The sequence below is a fragment of the Papio anubis genome, chromosome 1, assembly GCF_008728515.1.
Source record: "Papio anubis isolate 15944 chromosome 1, Panubis1.0, whole genome shotgun sequence".
NCBI lineage: Eukaryota > Metazoa > Chordata > Mammalia > Primates > Cercopithecidae > Papio > Papio anubis.
In genome coordinates this window covers 52,852,442-52,869,985 of record NC_044976.1, presented here as the reverse complement: position 1 = coordinate 52,869,985, position 17,544 = coordinate 52,852,442, and the positions used below count along the sequence as shown (strand labels likewise).

The following is a 17,544-nucleotide window of genomic DNA, read 5'->3' as shown; positions in this document are numbered from 1 at the left end:
AAGTATTGTGTCCGGAAATGTCTGTTTTCAGTGTTTTACGTGTGCATATAAAAGTAAGTGTGCCCTGGGTTTGTGTTGTAGAATTTGCCTTATTTTGGGGCTCAACGCAAAGTCAGAAGGCCACTTGCCCAGAGACAGCTGAGACTGAATCTTAGTTCCTACAAGTTAAGTGACTTGTGTCAAGCGACAAGCAATTGCTGAGCCTCAGTTTCCAGATCTGTACTAGAAGGAAATGATCCATCCCTTAGAGAGTTCTCGGGGAATTGTTCCCCCACCACCTCTTGTGCTTTCAGAGTGGTGCCTGGCAGGCACCTGGTATCTTTGTCTCTGTGGTTTGCTGCCATAGTCGTAGTGCATTGAATGCACAGAAAGTCTCAACAGATGCTTATTGAAGGCAGAGTAAGCAACAGCTCCCGTTGGAGGGGGTGGGACTGTGGCCTGGACCACTCTGGAGTGGGCGCGGGAGGAGAGGGCTTGGGAGTGCAGGGACGCTCTTCTTCATTGCTGAGTCCACGTGGCTCTCTAGGCAGAGCTGGAGAAGTTTGCAGCCTGTCCCTGCTGGCTGGCTGTGGGGCGGCTCCTCCTGCCTGTCTGTGATTGAGGTGGGGGGGGGGGTCCCTTACCCCCTGTGGAGCTTGTGTCTGAACAGGGCTCAGGCAGTAGCGGTGGTGAGCATAGGTCGTAAGGCATCCTGTCTGACCCAGGTTGACCCAGCCTCCCAAATTCCCTGTCCCCTCCTGGTGACAGCTGTTTGCACAGCTTCCAGGGCAGGTTTTGTGTCCCCTGCTCTTTGTGTGTTTGGGTGAAGCGCCTGACATTTCACTTCTGTTTCACAGTCCTCTGACCTTAAGAAGCACGACTGCTCCCTGGGGCCACTGCCTGAGGTTTTCCTCTGATCCTTCTTTCCCAGTCACAAAAGGCTGTTTGAGAGAGGAGGCAGTTGGGGGGAGCAGGCCTCTCCCACATTCCGGGATACGGCTGCAGTGCTTTGAGCTCTGAGAGGGGCAGAGCGTAGCTTTACAGACTGGATGGAAATAGCAGGTGGTTGGTGGGTAGTTATTGCCCGGCGCCCGCTGCCTGCCGGTCTTTGTCATTAGATGCAGTGTTGTGGACCATACATGGGATTTGGACTTGGATGACCAAAGTACAAGATCTGATTCTTTCAGATGGCCTTGGGTAAGTTGTCTGGTATCTGCAAAATGATAGGAAACAGTGGCCAGCTTTTTTCTGCCCCTCCAGCTTTTTGGAAGTTGGGTGAGAGCTCGTGCAAATGCTTTGTGAATTGTAGTCCCCTTTGAGAAGGCTGTTTCAGATGTGCAAGAAGAAGGAGACACTCAGTTTCCAGATGGGGACACTGAGGCTAGAGCAGGCTGGTGACACAGCAAGCCTGGGGCCACCACTGACTTGAGAAAACCTCCACCTAAGAGACTGACGCTCGTGTCTGTGTCTGTGCCATCCTTTAGGAATTTTGCAGCTTTCTTTGGGAGAGGCCGAGAGCTTCCTGTGGCTTTGGCCATCCGGCTGGTGCTGAGGGGGCAGACGGCCCAGTGGGCAGGCCTGGTGCCGGGCGTGTGCGCGCTGCCGGTCTTTGCTTGCCGGCTTTTAGAAGGCTTCCAGTAGAAAATGTTATCCTCTCTCTGGAGGCTCTTCCTCTTGGCAGCGCCACCCGCCTGCTGGCCAGATCCCGCTCGGAGCCCGCTTGTGTTACGGGCGGCGGCCCTGGCCCGCAGCTCCAGGCAAGGCTCTCCACGATCTCCGCGCTGGTGAGCCGCTTCAAAAGGGGATTTTACAGCATGACAGGGAATTTCAGCCACCACGTTATCTCCGAATTGGCCAATTGATGGTTTCAGCAGAGCATTTCAGCATCGGGGAAGCCAATACAATTTGAGTTAGTTGTGATGGCTGCCACTTTAAATACCGCAGTGAATTTCTGTCAGCGAGCTAATGCGTGGAATAGGGAATTGCAGAAAACTTGATCACCAGAGTGCTTCAGTCGATTCTGACCCCAAGCTACAGAAAATGAACTTAAATCTAGTTGACTGTCGCCACATACTTTCTTTGGTGTTACTTTGCTGGCAGCCTCTTCTTCAGAGGGAGCTGGACGAGAAAAGACTAGGAGGAAATCAGGATGTTTGCCTCTGGTCCCCGGGATTTTAGAGAGTGACAAGTCTTCATGGGAGGTTAACCGTTGGTAGTTGGGGTGGTGAGTTCTTGGTGAGGGATGAGTTTCTAAATGACAGCATTATGGCTTAGTAATAATGAATTTTCTATTTAACAAAGCAAACCGGTGCTTATGGAGCACTTACTATGTGTTCCGACCCTTAAAAGGCATTCTTCGTTATTTCCCTGTTGGGTAATATAGAGGACAGGCATTCCTCCTGTTTCATGACAGAAGAACTGATGACAATAGCAAACAATTATTGGGTACTAACTGTATGCCAGGCACTGTTGTAAGTGCTTTAGGTTTTGTCTGTTGTCATACTCAAAACGGCCCTGTGGGTTAAGTTCTGTTATTCCTATTTTGTAGAGAAGGAAATGGAGGCACTTAGAGGGATTCAGCCATGGGCAAGGTAGACTTAATAGGTTAGTCTTCTTAATAAAAAAAAAAAAAAAAAAAAAAAAAAATTTTTTTTTTGGAACAGGGTCTCGCTGTGTTGCCCAGGCTGGAGTGCAGTGGCATGATCTCAGCTCACTGCAGCCTCAACCTCCCCAGGCTCAGGTGATTCTCCCACCTCAGCCTTCTCAAGTAACTGGGACTATAGACATGTGCCACCATGCCCGGCTAATTTTTCTATTTTTTTTTCTTTTGGTAGAGGCAGGGTTTGCCATGTTGCCCAGGCTGGTCTCAAACTCCTGGCCTCAAGTGATCCTCCTGCCTCGGCCTCCCAAAGTGCTGGGATTACAGGTGTGGGCCACTGTGCCTGGTCCAGATTTGGCATCTTTTCTGTCTCGTTAATTGATGACCTCCTGCCCAGCCTGGGGTGGTTTGATGCTGAGACTGGCAGGACCAGGTGGGTCCTGAGCGAGACGAGCCAGCTGAAGCCTGGCCTGGGCTCGTAGGGTTCCTGACTGGTGCGGTGCTTCTCTGTGGGTAGAGGGATTGGGCTGGTTTATTAATGACCTCATCCAGGAAGAAAACATCTTGGCTTTGGGACCTATGTAACAAAGAAAAGGTTTGCTCTCTCTCCTCTCTCTTCACTGAAAAGGCCCCCTTTTATTAAATCTCCTACCACCCCCTGTGGACTCCACGCTTGAAAATATTTTATTTACAAAGAGATTGCATGCATCGAGTCACCATTAATTTTAATGAAGAAATGTGGAAAACGAGAACTATATAGCTGCTGATGAGACTTTCTCATCACCTCAGAGGAACCAACGTGAGCACACCAGGTTGGTAGAACAGAATTCTAGTCAACAGAAACACATTGGAAATTTTAGTTCCATGTCAATTGAGGCAGACCCGATTCTTCTAGAACTTAATATTAGCAATGGCTCAAGAGCCCCCAGTAAAGTTTTCCAGGGACCTGGTTAGAATCCTTAGGCAGGACCCACCTAGCAGTGGTGCCTTCTCGCTTTGTCCTGGCTTGGCCAGGGTTGACCTCTGTAGAGGGGCATCCCTCATGTTTCCCTCAGGACTGAGGAAGGTTAGAATGCAGTGTTCTCTCCGGAGATGGCGGAGCCCTCTGTAGGTCATCCACCCCTGCTCTCCTGGCTGTGCAAGGCTTCTCTGTTAGGGCAGTGCAGCTTGGAGGGTAGACACACTGGGGGTTTAAGAGCCTGCATGGACAGCTCCCGTCTGCAGAGCCTCCTCTCCCTACAGATATCCCAAGGCAGGGGTCCCATATTCCCTGCGGTTCTGAGCTGGCATTACCTGTAGGAGATGGATCACTGGACAACAAGTCCAGAAATCATCCTTTTCCACCAAGCTTTCCCACTTAATAGCTTGGTAACCTTTGACAGATTATTGTCTGCGTTCTTTCCTAATTTGTAGCATGGGGACAGTGAGGGATACAACAACAGTTTCTGAAACTGCAGTAACCACCATTTACTGCATTTACCCCAGGCCAGGCACTGTATGTGGGCATGACATTTAATCCCTGTAACACTCTACAAGGTAGGGGCTGTTATGACCCCATTTCTTGGATGAGGAAGCCAGGGCTCAGAGAAGTGAAGGCATGAGCCCATTGTTATGAAGTCATTAGATAGTAGAGCTGGGATTTGAACCCAGGGCCCCACTCTACCTTTGAGCTATGCTGCTACTTTGACAAACTTTTGCATGACTTTGGGAGATGGGGACTTTGAGGAAAAATGCACTTTGAAAGAATTGGATCATTTCAGTAGAAACCTGTAAACGTGTGTCTTAAAAAAAAAATGTCAGTGACAGTTTGCTTCTCGGTGAGATGAATGCAGATAAACCTATTTTGACTGTTAACTTATTTTGTTGCTTAAAAGCCAGTGACATGTAGCGTTGAATTTATTTTTCTTCACAACATTTAAGTGTTTGCCACTTCTTGAGTGACGTGTGTGAATTTGGGAATTGCCTGTACTTTGGGAATGGAGGCCGCTGCTTGTACGTAAGGCTTTTGCCTTAAGAGGGACTTTTGGGAAGGCTTGTTCTGGCTCAGGGCCTCGCTGAGAAGTGACTTGAGTGCAGCAAGGGTACCTGTGTCTGAGGATATTGATGGAGCCAAAGCTCGCTCTGAAGTTGGGGTCACGGTGGAGAGCCGATCGCAGGAGTCTTTGTGACTGGAAGCCTAAATATTTATTCTGTTCTGTCCCTAATGAAAACAAATTGTCAACAGTTGTTCAGTAACTGACTAAATTAAAATCTGTAATTAGTCAATTAGATTAAAGAGTTGGCACAACCTGATTGTATCATGCTGGTTAGGTTATTAAGAGAAAGGGTGTGATTTTTAATTACTGAATGCTAATTTTGACAGTTTCAAATAGAAACAGACGTGTTTTTCCCCCCTTTCCCTAATTCTGAATGGTTTGGAAAGTAAAGACACTCAATGTGTAAATGATGTGTTTTTGAAGGAAAATAATCCGAGAAGGCCCTTCTGTAGAGTAGGAGGAATTTCAGCAAAGAGCCCACGTTGGATTTAGTTGAAAGGGTTACTTGGAAATCCTTCCTTTCTTGAAGAGGCATGGCTTGGTTTTTGGCAGCTCCGTTTTTGCTGTCAATGAGAGGTTGGATTTCAGCTCTAAGTGGTCGAATTATTGAGTTCTTTTTGAGGGTCTCCCTGATTCTCTCAACTTCAGGCTTTTTTCTGGCCAGTGCCCTGGAAACTATAAGCAATAGTAAATGATCCGGGGAGGAATCCCCTGTGAAGGAAGCCCAGTGGGCTCTTTGGGACACCAGCACGTGTGAGTAATCATACCCAGTGCTGTATCAAGTGTCTTCTCATACACCGGCATCTCAGGAAGATGGACGGATGGAATGGACCTTCTTACTTCATAGAATAAGTTTTGCCGACTGCCAGAGGAAAGCTGAGAGCTGGAGAATGAGGTGCCCTGTTGTGGAGGGTCAGGGGGAGAATGTACTGGGGGCGGGTGCTGACAGGCAAGAAGAAGGGACTCACGTTAAGTAGTAGCTGGGGATGACAGGAGAGAGGCCTCTTGCTTGGAAGGAACATGGGATCAGAAAGTAGGGCCAGTTCAGCTGGGTGAGGTGGTGTGCACCTATAGTCCAGCTACTCGGGAGGCAGAGGCAGGAGGACTGCTTGAGCCCAGGAATTGGAGGCTGCAGTGAGCTATGATCATGCTTATGACAACATAGTGAAACTCCGTCTCTTAAAACAGAAAAAAAAGTAGGATCAGTTTATGGATTATGGATTGAAGCCAGCCAGGTAATTTAGCATGGTTCGGGTAGATGGGTTTGAAGATGGAGTAGGTCCTTCTTCCTGCTTTGTTTTTCTGGTGAACGCTATGTCGTTGCTTCCCCCCGTTTCCCCTGCTGACACTGGAATACGGGATATGAGCAACCTTGAAACTGGGGGTGAGAACACCTGAGCTGCTTCCAGCCAAGGGCCCCAGTACAGTGTGGATCCCCTCATTGGCCAGAGGGGACCATCCCATCTCCCCGTCCTCCCCAGCTCCTGGGAGTTTATGATGTGGGCACCTCTGTAAGATGCTGTGCCCATGGGGCATTTTATCTGAAGGATAAAATTTATCTGAAGGATGTCAATCCTAAGAATAGGCTCATGGGCCACTGCAAGAAGGCCACCCAGCCCTTGCTTTTCCTTGCACAAAGGAAACCCCTCCTTCTGTGGGGAGCGAGGGGTTGAAGCTGTAACCCCAGGCCCCTGACTGCCCACTGGACAGCAGCATCCCTGTCTTGAGGGAGAGCCATCCTAAACATCTGTGCCTCTAGAACTGCACTGAACCACGCCGCATGTTAATGCACAGTCTCTACTTTCTGGATGGTTTTCTTGTGGGCTGAGTCTTCCATGATACTTTTTGAAGCATCAGTTAAAATGGGCTTTAGCTTTCAAGATGCAATATTTAAAGCTGTGGATGATCCAGAATGGGTCATTTTTCCTTGAAAAAGGAAACAACTTTAGTTTTTGTGTCTGATGGATGTGGGATACTGGGGACCCAAGGTGCAGAGAATGAGAGCTTTTGAAGGTTAAGCAGCCTGGGTTATAATCCCCACAAGAGCCTTCATCCAGAGTGTAACCTGTGCCAGTTGATTAACCTCTGAGCCTCAGTGTCCTTATCTGTAAAATGGGAATTGTACTCAGCCTGCAGTACTGCTTTGAGATAATGAAGCAGAGCATGTTAGAAGATATTTCAGGAATGAAAGAATGAGAGGCTGAAAGGAAGGTATCTGTGCTTAGGCATGATTCTGGGGCGCGTTTAGAAACACGAATAAGTGAGAGGAGTGGAATGAAAAGCAGGAAGTATTTATGAATGGTGGACTCGTGTGTATTCTGAATTTGGAATTCCTCCTTCAGACACAGGATCCATAGTCAAGGTTAAAGAAACCCGTAAGAGGTTGTGTGTGTGTGTGTGTGTGTGTGTTTGGGGCTGGGGGCAGTGGTAGATAGAAGGGAAGGGACAGTACTAGGAGAGAGAACATTTTAAAAGCTTACCCACTGATAGATTTGTAGCCCTGGGTAAATAGGGAAGCTTGTAAAACTTGATTCATTTTCTTCCTGAAGTCTGTTTTTGGTGGGGAGCAGGGGTGAGGACAAAGACAGCCAAGGGAGCCAAATGCTTTTAGGTTAGAAGTGTTTATATGTCCCCAGCACACACCATGTCCTTGAGAAGGGCCAGGGAAGTGTTTCATCCTGCTCCCTGTCCCTAAACAATCTTTCTCTTCCTAAGTGCCAGCTTCCCCAGTCCATCTGGGGAGGGACTGCCCACTGTCTGCCACCAGGGGCTGTGCTCAGGCCTCATCTAGGGATCTGTGCTCAGGATGACTTCCTACTTCCTTCCCGGCCTGTGGTTTGCTCTTTTCTTTTGGTTAGGAAGTCTGTCCTTCCCTGTGCCTGCCCAGGCCTGCTCTAGAGAAGTGAACATGCAGCTGGGGCCACCAGTAGCCAGTGAGGAGATAGGGTGTGTCCACAACTGGAGGCCCATGTGAACTGTTTAGGAATAGAAGCTACTGCTTTTGGAAAACCACTGCAGAAATGGAAAGGTGGTCAAGGGGGAGAGATAAGAAGGCGATGGGCCTTGTATGTTGGAAAAAAAATTTTTAGAGGGACTTAATGGAATATTTCTGTGTTTTGAAATAAAAATTATTTGGGGACCTAACATTAAAAAAAAAAAAGATGTCTATTTTTGTTGTTGGGGTGGAATGTGCAGCCTGAGATTCCTGGGCTGTAGTTAGGGAAGGGCCAGCTCTCTGCCTTGGGGCCTTTGCACAGGCTGTTCTCCCAGCTTGGAGCACTTGCTGCCATTCTTTCTCCTCTCGGGGAACCCTGTTTATTTTTCATGTCTCAGTTTAGACATCACGTGATTCTGAGACACTTCTAATAATCTTTGAGCCTCTGGGGGCAGAGCTTGTGGTGGGTCTTGTAAATTGAGGCCCTGACGCTTGGTGGATCCCCACTTAACATTTGTTGACTGAAAGAGTGATCAGGGAGGATCAGGAGGCTGCCCACCTCCCAGGGCCTCTCTGTGCAGTCTGTGCATTTGAACAGCTCCCTGAAGTCTTAAAGCCCTCAGAACAAGTCCAAGTTCGTCTGCTGAGTTCGAGCCCTGGCCTTGGTGTTTGCCTTTCTTTTCTGAAGTAGGTCTTTGACTCATTGATGGAGCTTCAGATGTGAAGTGTCCTCAGAGGTGTGTGGGAAAATGCTCTCTGTTCAGTTAACCCAGCCTTTTGACAACTTCTGAGGCCTCTCAGGCTAGAAGCCCCGTGACTGTTCTCCTGCCCAGTTCTTGCTTTTTATAAAGGGAGTTGGGGAATAGGGTGGACAGGGATGTGGTCTGGAATCCAGAACTCCATCACTCAGCCTGTGTCTTAGTGGGGTGTTAACGGAGGATGATGGAAAATAGCCCCCTTCTGATTTCTCTCTCTCCCTCATAACTGTGTGGAAATATTTTATTATTGAACCACCTGTAATTCAGGGTTGGTGGCGATTTTATCAGGCCATACAAGTCTGCAGTTGACCTTTGCATTATCTGAGAAGACTTGCGTTTGCTTAGCCAAGGATAAACAAGATTCCAGTGTGGGTGGCTTAGGGCTTGGGGCTGTGGTCTCTGTGTGCAGGGTTGCTTCTAATTGTGAATGGCTCTTATCTGTTCTTCAAGGAGGGTCTAGCCACACTGTAGTACAGGGACTTCTTTCTTTTTTCTTTTTTTTTTCCTTTTAGAGACGGAGTCTCGCTCTGTCGTCCAGGCTGGAGTGCAGTGGCGCAATCTCTGCTCACTGCAACCTCCGCCTCCTGGGTTCAAGAAATTCTCCTGCCTCAGCGTCCCGAGCAACTGGGACTACAGGCGCACGCCGCCACGCCCGGCTAATTTTTTTTTTTTTTTTGTATTCTAATAGAGACGGGGTTTTACTGTGTTGCCCAGGCTGGTCTCAAACTCGTGAGCTCAGGCAGTCCGCCTGCCTCGGCCTCCCAAAGTGCTGGGATTACAGGCGTGAGCCACCATGTCCAGCTGGGACTTATTTTTTTCTTTATTTTATTTTTTTGTCATGGAATTTCACTCTTGTTGCCAGGCTGGAGTGCAATGGCACGATCTCGGCTCACTGCAACCTCCTGGGTTCAAGGGATTCTCCTTCCTCAGCCTCCTGGGTAGCTGGGATTACAGGCAGGCGCCAACACATCACGCCCAGCTAATTTTGTATTTTTAGTAGATAAGGGGTTTCTCCATGTTGGTCAGGCTGATCTCAAACTCCCGACCTCAGCTGATCCACCCGTCTCAGCCTCCTAAAGTGTTGGGATTACAGGCGTGAGCCACCACGCCTTGCTGGGGCTTCTTTATTTCTAAGCCTGCCATCCGGGCTTTTCCAAGGGCCTAAAATGCTTACCCCCTTTAAACAACTACTTTCTGCTACGATTGTCCCAATAGTATCAGTTTAGGAAGATATTTTATCCAAAAATCCACCCATAGGTCATCGAAGATACTTGTTTTCCTGACATATTCATCTAATCTGTCTGGTCTTCCATTCATTAAATATTTGATGCCTCTGCCGTTTGGCTATGGAAGCAAAGACACCAGCAAATCTTTTGCCCTCACAGAGCTCATAGACTATTTTCCTCCCCTTTATTTGGCGTTTATATATTTTAAAGTGCTAACTGGCTGGGTGCAGTGGGTCACGTCTGTAATCCTACCACTTTGGGAGGCGAAGGTGGGAGGATTGCTTGAGCCCAGGAGTTCAGGACCAGCCTGGGCAACATAGTGAGACCCTGTCTGTAAAAAATAAGAATAAAAATAAAAGGTTACTGCACATATATACTTTTTACTTTTTTATTTTTTGAGACAGAGTCTCACTCTGTTGCCCAGGCTGGAATGCAGTGGCACAGTCTCGGCTTACTGCAGCCTCTGCCTTCTGGGTTCAAGCAATTCTCCTTCTTTAGCCTCTGGAGAAGCTGGGATTACAGGTGCCTGCCACCATGCTCAGCTAATTTTTGTATTTTTAGTAGCGATGGGGTTTCACCATGTTGGCCAGGCTGGTCTTGAACTCCTGACTTCAGATGATCCACCCACCTCGGCCTCCCAAAGTGCTTGGATTGCAGTCATGAGCCTTCATGCCCGGCCTAACTGCACATCTTTAAATATAAGATATATCCTGCTGGTTCCAGTTGACTTGTCCCCTAGGAAGGCACAGGAATGCTTCCCAGCATCCCCTCATGAGATTGTGGGGTCACCCTGTCTTGCTGCGCTGGCTGGCTCTGTCATTTTTGGACTTGTTGCTTGGACTCACCTGAGTTTTGCTTCCTCCTCTGTAAGGTGGTGGTAAATGATACCTTTTGGTCCCAGCATGGGTGGGCGGGTGTGGACTTGGTTGAGCCGAGTCATTTGAGGGCCTCGGCTAGGTGCCCCACCCAGGTGGGGGTGACAGTTTGGAGAAAGTGGTGATCACCTTGGTGAGAGCATAAACTGGAGATGTAGCTGAAACAAAATGTCCTTATAAGACTATTATTCTAGCAAAAGTGTGTTAAAAATTGGTTATTGGGAACACAAATCTATAAGGACATAAACTAAAAGAATGAAGACTATAGTGACTCTCTTTTTTTTTTTTTTTTTGAGACAGTGTCTCACTCTGTCACCCAGGCTGGAGTACAGTGGCGCGGTATCAGCTCACTGCAACCTCTGCCTCCCGGGTTTAAGTGAGTCTCCTGCCTCAGCCTCCTGGGTAACTGGGACTACAGGCGCACGCCACCACGCCCGGCTAATTTTTGTGTTTTTAGTAGAGATAGAGTTTCACCATGTTGGCCAGGATGGTCTTGCTCACCTGACCTCATGATCCACCCGCCTCGGCCTCTCAAAGTGCTGGGATTACAGGTGTGAGTCACCACTCCTGCCCTCTCTCTCTTTTTTAAAAGTATTGGAGTCTTACCTTGTCACTCAGGATGGAGTGCAGCCTCAAACTCCTCCTGCTTCAGTCTCTGAGTAGCTGGAACTACAGGCATGTACTACCATGCCCAGCCAATTGTCAGATTATTTTTTTTCTTTTTTTGTAGAGAGGGGGTCTCGCTGTGTTTGCCGGGCTGGTCCCAAACTCCTGGCCTTAAGCAGTTGTCCCGCTTCAGCCTCCCAAAGTGCTAGGATTACAGGTGTGAGCCATCATGCCCTGCCTAATATACTGACTTTAAGGAAGCTTTCAGGGGCCCACACTCTGTCAGACTTGACTTAATTTTTCTAGGCTTTACCAACACCCCCAACCCATGGTTAGGGGTTGGGCGTTACAACTAGGCTGTGGTCACCTCTGAGGCACAGGTGTTGGCCGCAAAGCCACCCTTTCCAGTGAGTCAGCGAGTTTGTCTGGAATACCCCTCCCTAGGTGAGAGCCGAGGTCCTGGACTGGGACCACGATGGACCGTAGCTTCTCAGGAAGCCGAAGCTGGCCCTGGCCAGAGCTGCCTTGCAGACTTGAGATACAGATGGCTTCTTTCCCCCTCCCGTTTTCTTTTTGAAAATGTTTTTAACTCGGAGCATGTGTCGGCACGGCGTTCTTTTCACGAGGACAGAAGCTGTCACTGCACGCAGCAGACACTGGTTCTGATCCAGAGCCGATTGTGGCCTGCTCCTGGGTCTAATTATTTGGCAGGCCAGGTGCTGGGGTCCTGTCCAGGGTATAATCAAGACTCAAGCATTTGGGCATGTGGGTGAGGAGGAATCATGGGGAGGGGAAGGAAAAAGGAGGAGGGGAGGGGTGTGACTTAGCCTGTCCAGACCACAGAGCCAGTCACTCACCCTGGAACAGCAGTGAAACAGCAGTGTCTGCTGCTCTGCGGGGAGGTCTGCCTATGACCTGGTGTGGGAGCTCAGGCTGCCACCAAATTGGGCGCCCAGCCCAGACCCTAGGGGAGGGAGGAGCCTGGAGCAGCCTTTCCCTGGCGAGATTGGACACATTCCATTTTCCTCTCTGACCAGAGAGCCTTCTCACCCCTGGGTGTACAGGCTCTCTCCGCTAACGGAGGCCCTCCTCCAGCCCCATTGTCCCCACTGGGAGACTAGGAATGCCCCTTTCCCGGCCCCCAAAAATGAGTGAGCTCCCAATGCCAGGCACAGAGTGAAAGCCTCGTGTTTTAGAACGGCGAGCGGGAAGGACTTGACGTGCTGTGTTCTTACAGGAAGGGCAGGGACGATACTGCCTTGTGCTTTGCCTGGTACATGGTAGGGGCTTAGGTATTTGGGTGAACAGAGTGACGTCCAGAGAAAGCAGGACTTTGGCTTGGGCAAGGAGTGGGTGGCAGTAGGGAGGGCTGTGGTCTGTGGAAGGGGCACCGTGTCTCTTGGCTTTCTTCCACTGTCCCTGCCGATGGTGACAGCCAGCCAGCCTCCTGGCCATACCATTGTACCGCCTCTTTTGGCTTGGTCCTGGGCGTGGATGTCAGATTTGCTTTGTTCATGTAAAATGTGGTGGGATCATGTCTTTCCCTCAAATCAAATTCCAACCAAAATCAAAACAAAACAAATCAAGAGTCTCAGTGAAGACAGCCCTGAGGGTTCGGTTGTCTCAGCCTGGGAGCCCGGTCGACCCTCACCTGCTTTTCAGATTTTGCCATGTTTATTGCAGACGTCCCCTTCCTGGTGCTGGGCACTCACTTTCGATACAGGTTAATTCTCACAACCTCCAGGTGTGGTACGCAGTGGTCTTAAGGAAAGAGAAAACAGAAAAAGGCCGCACAGGTAGGGCTTCAGAGAGCATCTGAGGGCACCCAGGGTAGCCGAGGTGTGTTGCTGGCGAAGGCCCTCCTGCGGACTAGAAAACCCGCATCTCGCTCCTGTGTAGCAAGTGTCATGTCTGTCACTGGCTGACACTTTGAGGGTTTTTCTTTTCTCCAAATAAATAATTCTTTGTCTCTCTTCAGGGTGGCAGATCGGGGCTGGAGGGAGGCAGCCGTCAAAAGCAGCCTGGCTGACTATGAACAAGTGGGCCCGGGTGGGGACCCGGCCAGGCGGTGGGGCCAGGAGAGCCAGTGTCCTGTGTCTGGCGTGGGTGGGGAGGGTGTGGGAGACACCTGAAGCCACCTCGGAAAATGTTGAGTGGGACATTTCTTGCCCAGAGATGTGTGAGTGAAATATTAGACTAAATAGGGAGTTCCTTCCTCGGAGGAGGAGAAAGCGGGCTCTCTTTTCCTGTCCCTTTGTCTCCTGTCCCCTTTGTCCCAGCCCTCCAGCTCTGCGGCCTCCCCTCCCCCAGCGGTTCCTTCCTTTGTGCCCGCCGGCCACTCACCAGCGAAACTTAACTCAGCCCCAGGCCTCACTCCCCTCGAAACAACAGAAGGAGCCAGTAGGGCAGGCCTGGCTGTCAGCGCCTTGGACTAAAAGGAACCAAACCGCCGTCCCAGCCCCCAAAGGTGGCAGTTAATTTAGAAGTTTGGCGTTGACTGTTGGCCGTCCCTTCAGAGGGAGCAGCTTTGGAGGGGATGTTGCTGCCACAGCCAGAGGGATTGGGGGCTGTAGCTGAGGCCACGAGACCTGGCCTTCCACCCCTTTTCCCTGGTAAAGGGCCCTGGGTTCTCCACCAAAGCCCTTCTTTTTCCTGCTCTGAGTGGTTTGGGGTTCTTTGTGCAGTGGCCAGAAATATGGACATGCACACTGTAACAGAACCCCACCCACACTTCTGGGTAGCGATGCACCCATATTTGTTACATGATTGTCTTAATCCCCTTTAAGCAAGGATTAGCGATAACTAGGGGGTTAAACAAAAATCAGAAGGAAAAACTGTAAGTTGGGGAAAATCTGTCCATGAAAGAAAGTTGATGAGAATACGGGAAAGTTGGGCTAGATTCAGTTCATTTGTTATAAAAATGGGAACTCTGGCGCCTTGTTTCTAAGCTGATGGCCGGAGGTCTCAGGGCATCTGCTTTTTGGGGGTGTGTGGCCTGCATGTCAGGAGAGTGAAGGGACTGGGGCCTGGGGAGGTTTGGTAGACTCGGTGTGGATTTGTGCCTTGTTGAGGCCGAGCAGAATTGTGGTGAATCGGCGCAGCTTCATTATTGCTGGAAGTATTTTTCCTTACTTAAAATATCTAATTTATTTAACCACACATGTTTAAAATAATAAGATAACATATAAATTTAGAAATACTATGTTCCACCTTCAATTTACGTGAAATATTTTATTCTAGGTCTTCATATGCGTTTTTGTTATCAGTGTCTTAAATGCTGTCATCAAAGCCAGTTTTTGTTTTCTAACCCACCTTTCTAGGACGTATCACCAACACTCCAAGTTGTTTGACATATATTATTTTTGTGCTTTGTGTATGATGCTTCCTCTGGGAATTTTGTCCCAAGCCACAGGAATCCATTAGAACATGAAAACAGTGGCTTTGTAAAAATGTGTCTCATAGATGTCTGTCGCTGGAAATGCTCCAGCAGATCTGAGATCTCTGCTGTGATGCTGGGTCGGGGAGTGGGGGGCACTGCCCTTCCTGAGTGTTAAGAGCCTGGGTGCGGGTGTCCCACCTCCAGCCACCTGTGTGACCCTGCTCTTTCTTCAACCTCAGTATCCTCATCTAGAAGAAGCAGACAGCAGTGCCTAGAGCTCACTTCTCAGGATTCAGTGTGCGCCCAGTGGCCTGTATACAGTAAGCACTCAGCACACTGAGGTTGGGCTGTTGGAGCACTCCTGCCCTTCAGGTTTACAGAGTAACCTTGAGGGCTTATCAGACAGGGCCTGGAGGCAGACCTTGTGGGGAAAGCGAGGAGCACCGTGGGTTTCAGTTTTGGGTTTTGGAGTGGGGAAACCATTCCAGGGGAAGGGGGGTGTGCCTTCAGTAATGGTGATGAGGCCTGTGGCTCCCCCCCCTCATTTATTGATTGCTCGCCTTTTAACCATAGTGTCTCTTTGCCAGCCCTCTGGCATTTTCAGAGTGGAATGTTTTAAATGCCCTTGGTTGGGGACTCTGTGTCTTGGAGGTGAGAGAGGGCCTTACCTCTCTTTCGGTCTCTAGAAAAGCTTTGTCATTTAATGCTTTTTATTGCAAAGCTGACAAAAGCTTACCTGGACTTGTAACAGAGGGGCCAGGCTCTTTGCGTGGGAGTTAGCATTGTCATGGTCATGACTTGTTGGTCACGGGGTGACAGATGGTAGTCGCACCCCTAGGCCTCAGTTGGGACGGAAACTCCTGGGATGGGCAGTGGCAGGAGTGTCTGTCAAGGGTGTCCAGGTTGTCGGGACAGATTTGCATCGCCGTTTGTAAATAAGTGCTGCTTTGAATATCTACCTTTGATGCGCTGGTGGTGGAGGAGCTGGGATTCCCAATTTAGATGTTTGATGTAATTTGAAACTGAAACCATCAAAAGTCTATCTCATGAAGAAGAAAATGAGGGTGAAAGTCCCCCTCCTGGAAGTTGTCACCTGGCTGAGATTTTAATTCGTTTGGTTTGAAGGAGTCCAGGCTGACCATATGTTGAAGGCCCTGTCCCAAAGAGGAGTTTTTCCTTCGCATTATTGCATTTCATTGAGAGAATTAGCCAAATGAAGTCAGAGCAGGCAGCGTGTCTTGTTACTTGGTGGGGCTGTAAGGGCTGCGTCTTCAGGTTGGGAGCGCCATTGCTTGACTCACCATTGCTGGGCCAAAGCAAGAAACGGGTAGTGGGTTTAGACGCTGGCACTGTTGGCAGTGGTAACATGCTTAAAAGTGGAATTGTGTGGATGAAAGAACTTGAGGAAAGGGGTAGGGTGGGAGCAGGTTTTTTTCTGAATGGGCAAGGCCTCAGGGCCACTATACCTCTTAGAGGTGTGTGACACACACACACGCACACAGACACAGACACGCACGCATGTGAGTGAAAGGGGTGGAGGGGAGACCAGAGACTAAGGGAGGGGAAGGGGGTCCAGGAGTGGATGGCTGGGCTTGGGGGAGGGGTTCCCTGTTTGCATAACTGATTGTTGCTCCTGGGCACTGTGGAGCGGGGGAAGCCAGCACAAAGGCTCTTTCCTCCCCCTCCCTCCCTGCCCCGTCTCCCTCTCCCTCTCCTACTTATCCCTCTCCCTCCTCTTCCCTGCTCTCCTCCTCCTCCTCCCTTTCCTCCCTGAGCCTGGTCAGCACCACCTTGTGGCCCCCCTGGGCAGCGGATGGCACTGGGCTGGCCTTGCCTTTGCTTCCCTGCAGGCAGGGTTTGCCACCGCCAGGGCCCTGTGGCAGGCAGGGCTACCGCAGCCGCCTGTAGCGTCAAGATAAAGTCCAGAGGAAGGCTCTGGCTGTGGGTCACCCTTTAAAGGCTGTTACTTTACACAGATGGCTTCTATGTGAGCTCGGAGGTACTCGCCCCTCACCATCCTTTCCACCAGGACTGGAGGCTTCTGGAGGGGGGACTGGCTGGGGGCGCCTCTCATGAATGATTTTTCTGGATCCTGTCTCCTGGGCCCACAACTTGACACTCTTGAAGAAGCACTGGAGTCACAGTCAGCTGCTGGTGTGAAAGTGGCTGGCAGCAGGATTGTACTGTAGCAGCTTCAAGCAGGCCTCAGAATGGGGATGAGGTCGAGGTGCCTGTGGACTGGCCTGTGGGGAAGAGCTCGGAGCGGGATCCCCTGGCAGACCCCAGTCTGGCTGGTCCACCACACATCTTTGCTAAATAAATAAATTGAATGAATGCATGCAGTGTGACCCCCCAAGTAGGAATAAATAAATTCCCCTAGGTGGTTTGTCATCCACATGTGGGCTTTTCTGTCTGATCCTTAGTTTCCCTAGCAGTCCCACGGTGGTGACTTTTCAGCACTGTCAGGCTGTCTGACGATTGCTATTGTGCCGCGTGCCGAGCCCTCCAGTCTCTGATCACAGGGTCCTGCCCAACACCTGGGGACACAGAGACAGAAGCAGGCCCTGTGGACAGCTAGTGGAGAAGATGGGTGGCACGTGCAGGGCCAGGGGCGAGTCCTGGCCCAGCCTCCTCTGCTGCCTTTTTTGGTTTGCCGCAGGATAAGGTTATAGGTTGGGAACCAAGAGTCCCGCAGTGATGGGTGGGGTGTTGTGCATCTTCCCAGGGGATGCTCTTGTCCCCTCCCTGTCCCTGGCCCCGGCCTTCTACCCACCTGAGTGGTGCTTGTCCTTCGGCTATATGACGTTTTCATGAAATGAGGACTAAAGAATGTTTTTAAGCGAGTTCGCGCTCCGCAAGTTGGTTAGTCCCCTGATAGCTCACGTTGGATTAGGTGGGGGTTTGCCTTTTACACTCCATCTGCGTTCTTGGGGGCCAGGGCTGGGTGTGGTTAGCATGGATTTGCTTTGCATTCTGTCCCCTGCCAGGTGGGGTGGGGGATGAAGGGAGAAAGGTATGGGGAAAGCTTGTTCCACCCGCAACAGGCTTTACCGATTGCCTTGCATCTTCACCTCGGCTTCTGTGAAATGGGGATAATGTAAGCATCCATTATAGGGCAGTTGAGGGTGGTTTGTGAACAAATTTCATCCTG

General features: G+C 50.0%; 1 protein-coding gene and 1 long non-coding RNA gene across 5 annotated transcripts in view; one reads left to right on the top strand and one right to left on the bottom strand.

Annotated features, from left to right (window-relative positions):
* SSBP3 (single stranded DNA binding protein 3) overlaps positions 1 to 17,544 on the top strand; it is a 179,402-nt gene that overhangs the window by 13,792 nt on the left and 148,066 nt on the right. The gene's annotated exons all lie outside the window — the stretch shown is intronic.
* Positions 10,481 to 13,446, bottom strand: LOC103885412. Its single transcript, XR_001905287.1, has 3 exons — positions 13,358 to 13,446; positions 12,666 to 12,775; positions 10,481 to 10,566 (listed from the first exon to the last, which is right to left on the bottom strand). It is a non-coding gene; the product is annotated as an uncharacterized LOC103885412 (long non-coding RNA).